The following is a 6000-nucleotide window of genomic DNA, read 5'->3' on the forward strand; positions in this document are numbered from 1 at the left end:
TAATTTTTCTACCATAAATATATCTAAACTTGATTTTTGATTAGTAATATGCATTGCTAAGAACTTGGACAACTTTAAAGGCGATTTTCTCAATATTTAGATTTTTTGGCACCCTCAGATTGCAGATTTTCAAATAGTTGTGTCTCAGACAAACATTGTCCTATTTCAACAAACAATAAATCAAGAATTTACACTTATGACTGGTTTTGTGGTCCAGGGTCACATATTATTAGTAATTTTTTTTAAAGCGAAAAAGGTGCCAGTGCCTCTTATTTGTATAAAATGTTTATCAGTCTATGGACAAATAAAGCAATTTCTATGAGGCTTCTCAGATTAAACATTTTGGCCTGTAAAAAATAAATACACTTTGGGTAAAAACATGAAAATGCTCAAATATTTAACCAGCTACTCATTCTGAATCAGTGCTGTCATGAAACCACAAAACCAGACAGTTCAATGAGGGTCTACTGAATTTTTATGGCAGAAATAGAGTGTGGTAAAGTTGGTTTTATGTTGGACATTCGTTAGACATTCGATCTTTACATCAGCATTAATTTATATGTAACCGCATAATATTCATGGATCATGCTGTATCTCGTTCAGATCACATTTAAAAGCATAATATAACAAATATGCATAATATTATTCGATGATGTAATTCTTTTAAGCGTCTGAAGTGGAAAAAGTCCTCAGAACGATCCCCACTTGCGCATGTCAAGTTAGGGAGTGTCTCAAAAGTACAAAATCCACAATAATCTTGGTTAATAATATGTGCGTTATTCCATAAAAATACTTAAACTGTGATCCTTTTATGTATGTAGTTTCTGTTAACAAATAGACTAATTATAGATTAAGATTATTTAAACTCTTAAATGGTTAATATATCTGTTTTAAATAAGTAACCTGAATGTCAGAAAGAAAATACATTTATTTAACTTTCTGGTTGTTTTATAGAAAGAGCTCAAATCACCTGCAGTGTATTTATATATACATGAAAATACAAAATTACTGTAGTATATACCATTTTCTGTAGTCTGGTGTCTTTTAGTTAATGTGTATTTTTTTTTTCTTTTTTTTTTTTTACACAGTGCAAATAAGCCATCTTTACAAATACTACAAAAGACAACTGTTAATTACAGTTTTCAGTGGCGTAAGTGATAACACGAGTAACTTTTTAACGCGAGAGACCCGAGTTCGCGTCCGCCTTTTTGGTGAAATTGTTTTCGAAATCGTGTCCTTTTTTCTTTTCATATCACATCGGAAAGGCATATGTTTTCAACAAAAATTATTGAGTTGAAATAAAGTATTGGGTAGGGTTAGGTGTATCTGAGCTGAAGGTATGCTGAAGATGAGTGTGTGTGTGTGTGTGTGTGTGTGTGTGTGTGTGTGTGTGTGTGTGTGTGTGTGTGTGTGTGTGTGTGTGTGTATATATATATATATATATATATATATATATATATATATATATACACACTGCTCAAAAAAATAAAGGGAACACTAAAATAACACATCCTAGATCTGAATGAATGAAATATTCTTATTAAATACTTTGTTCTTTACATAGTTGAATGTGCTGACAACAAAATCACACAAAAATTATCAATGAAAATCTAATTTATTAACCCATGGAGGTCTGGATTTGGAGTAACACTCAAAACTGAAGTGGAAAAACACACTACTGCTTGATCCAACTTTGATGTAATGTTCTTAAAACAAGTCAAAATGAGGCTCAGCAGTGTGTTTGGCCTCCACGAGCCTGTATGACCTCTCTACAACGCCTGGGCATGCTCCTGATGAGGTGGCAGATGGTCTCCTGAGGGATCTCCTCCCAGACCTGGACTGAAGCATCCACCAACTCCTAGACAGTCTATGGTGCAACGTGGCATTGGTGGATGGAGCGAGAAATGAGGTCCAAGATGTGCTCAATTGGATTCAGGTCTGGGGAACAGTCCATAGCATCAATGACTTCGTCTTGCAGGAACTGCTGACACACTCCAGCCACATGAGGTCTAGCATTGTCTTGCATTAGGAGGAACCCAGGGCCAACCGCACTGGCATATGGTCTCACAAGGGGTCTGAGGATCTCCTCTCGGTACCTAATGGCAGTCAGGCCACCTCTGGCGAGCACATGAGGGCTGTGCGGCCCTCCAAAGAAATGCCACCCCACACCATTACTGACCAACTGCCAAACTTGTCATGCTGCGGGATGTTGCAGGCAGCAGAACATTCTCCACGGCGACTCCAGACTCTGCCACGTCTGTCATGTGATCAGTGTGAACCTACTTTCATCTGTGAAGAGCACAGGGCGCCAGTGGCGAATTTGCCAATCTTGGTGTTCTGCGTCCTGCACCACAAGTTATCTAGCCATCAATAGCTAGTAACATATATACAACAAAACCTAATACAAAATACCTTGATCAGTTAAAAAAAATAAATAAATAATAATAATATATAATATATATATATATATATATATATATATATATATATATATATATATATATACACACATACATACATACATAAAAGATCTTTTCCCAATAGTTTTCCCAATAGTTTTTTTTGACACGAGAAACAAAAAAATAAGTCTGAAGAGAATGCCTAACTTGGTAGTTTGAAGAAAAAGGTACAAAATATTTTTGTAAATAACTAGGATAATTGAAATAAATACATTTAAAAAGAAATTGAAGCCAATGAATATGTCGTCTAGTGTGCAAAGACGGCCACTGAAGTGAGTCATACATCATACAATGATGAGTATAAAAAGAACATCCCAAAACAAATTTACAGTCTATTATATACCGTGTTCAGTGGAGCAAGATCAAATTTTAATGCAGATTGATAAACAACATCACAATAATCAAAAATTGGAAGTATAATTTGAGAAGCAACTTTCTTACGAACACTATATGAAAAACAATTTCTAGATCGATGTAATGTGCTAATTAGGGCCCAAGGCCAAAAGGGCGAAGGCCCTATTGTTCTTCTAAGGGTTCTTTCTTTCTTTTTTCTTTTTCAACCTTCCGGTCACTTTTGGGGGCCTTAACATACTCAAAAACTCTTGAAAATTTGCACACACGTTGGAATCTGCCGTCGTCCGGATGCCACAGAGGCTGAGACCCGGGCCTGGAACACAGTTTGAAAACTTGATGTACTGCGCACACATACTTGAACGTACTGATATGAAACTCAATACACATATAGATCTCACTGAGCCAAACAAATTTTGTACTCTGTCATGGGCTCCACCCAACAGGAAGTGAGATATTTAGGGCAGTCTAAAAAGCGCATGCTCTGGAATTTGAAATACTCCTCCCAGAATTTCCATAGGATTGTCGCCAAACTCGGTCAGCATGATCTCAAGACATTGAGGATGCAAAATTGCGAGGGGATTTTTGATATCTCGAACGGTTTGGCCGTGGCAAGGCGACAAAATTATGGCGAGAAATGAGAAACATGAAGTTTCTAATAACTGTTGCACACATTGCCTGATTCTGATGAAACATCACCAGTTTGTTTGTTGTGTGATGCAGATTACATCAACGTGACTATTATGAGTCAAAGTTATAGCGCCACCAACTGGCAGCAGGAAGTGTGTCATTTTCCAAAATGCTTTGAAATCAGCCTCTTAATTTTACTAAATTTGCTTCAAACTTCATCACAATAATGTCAAAACATGACCGATGAGAATCTGTGAAGGGCTTTATCGATAACTTTTATCATGTTGCCATGGCAACGTGTCAAACTTTAACTTTAGTTTTTTGTGTTTTTGAGCCACTTAAAATGCTTAGAATTTAATTTTTATTTAAATGTGGATTTTTGGAAAAATCAGGCTGTGGAATTTGAAATCCTCCTCCTAGGCCTTTCCACCGAAGGCCACCAAACTTGGTCAGCATGATCTCAAGACATTGGGGACTCAAAATTGCCAGGGGATTTTCAATATCTTCAATAGTTTGGCCGTGGCGGGGCGACAAATTATGGCGAGAAATGAGAAACAGGAAGTGTCTAATAACTTTGACACACTTTGCCTGATTTTGACCAAACTTCAGCTGTTTGTTTGTCGTCTGATGCCGATCACAGAGATGTCACTATTATGAGTCAAAGTTATAGCGCCACCAACTGGCAGCAGGAAGTGTGTTGTTTGCAAAACGCTTTTAAATCAGCCTCTTAATTTTACTCAATTTGCTTCAAACTTCATCAGAATAATATCAAAACACGGGCGATGAGAATCTGTAAAGGGGTCCTTGATAGATCAAACGCTGTTGCCGTGGCAACATGTCAAACTTTAACATTTGTTTCCTGTGTTTTTGAGGCAGATAACATGCTTAGAATTTCATGAAACTCAACACACACATCAGTATTAATGATAGTAAAACACTGGCAAAAGCTCATAAATGGGCGTGGAGGAGACACTCTATAGCGCCACCTTTTGACAAAAGTTGGAGGGTTAGTTGTAGCTACAGACATCAAACTCGGTTGGTATATTGGACTCATCAAGCCGGACAACTTTCTAATTTACACCCATTAGCTACGACCAACAGGAAGTCGGCTATTTTGATTTGAATGTGGATTTTTGGAAAAATATAGCTGTGAATAAATTCATATCACTCATAGCAGAATCAGACAGTTCACACCAAACTTTGTCAACATGATGCCAAGATACTGAAGATGCTAAATTGTGAATGGCTTTGGGATATCTTGAACGGTGTTGATGTGGTGATTTATGAAAGTAACAGTAAAAAAGATGAAGAGTTATTTCCATATATCTTTAAATTGCATTATTCTGACTCATCAAAACTTTTTACATATAAAGAACAAGAAATTCTTAGGAAATACGTGTAGTTTCAAAATGTTATCATGCTCAGAGGCCCCAAAAACATTAAAAGTGTCATATATGTTTGTCAGATTAAAGCTCTAATACCAGGGATGAACACTAGAGGTCCTTTTAAGATAAGGAATCGTTTGACCTTTAATGCTATTTAGCTCATTGTCAGTGTATAAGAAGGACAATAATGCATAGAATCAGTTGATATATACTGTACTGTCAGTGTACTTTTACATAATTATTTTGTATAGGTGCTTAAAGAGCATTAAAATCTTTTTTTAATCTTTAAAGAAAAAAATTATATGATTTATATACATATATAAACTCTCACTGACAGCATAAAAAATCTTATAAGTATGACACTATACTGCTCAGTTCACTTAATTAGAATGAGAAACAAATACATCTACTAAGTTAATATGTATTTATTTTTAATATATTTGTTTATAATTATTTCACAGATGCTTATAGATTATTAAAACAATATTTTAAAATGGTTGTATATCATAAAACATATTGGTAACTATTTAAAATAGGATCTATTTTGTTAACATTAGTTAATGCATTAACAAACATGAACAAACAATAAACAATATATTTTTAGTCGATTTTCTTCAAACTTCATTAGAATAATGTCAAAACACGGCCGATGAGAATCTGTAAAGGGGTCCCTGATGAATCAAATACTATTGCCATGGCACATTTAAAAAAACATACATTAAAATATTTGTTTTCTGTGTTTTTGAGGCAGATAACATGCTTGCAATTTCAGTTTCCATTTTCAGTAATTTTATATCTTTAAAGTGCAGCATCCAAACTCTTTAAAACTTGTTTTATACAGAGAGTCATTCTAAGGAAAGGGTTCATTTTAATAGATATACAAAACTCTCTGAATAAAAGAAAATTTAAAAACTATCAGACATCTTTTTTCACTCTGCCTTTATTTGTGTGTGTGTGTGTGCACCTGGTATTCATCACGTTATGGGGACCAAATGTCATTTCTGACATTTCTCAGGTCCCCATGAGGAAACAGGCTTATAAATCATGCACAATGAGTTTTTTTGAGGAAGTAAAAGTGTGCACAATCTCCTGTGAGGGCTAGGTTTAGGTGTAGGGTAGGTGTAGGGCGATAGACAATACGGTTTGTACAGTATAAAAACCATTACGCCTATGGA

Source organism: Garra rufa, chromosome 1 (assembly GCF_049309525.1).
Source record: "Garra rufa chromosome 1, GarRuf1.0, whole genome shotgun sequence".
Classification (NCBI taxonomy): Eukaryota; Metazoa; Chordata; class Actinopteri; order Cypriniformes; family Cyprinidae; genus Garra; species Garra rufa.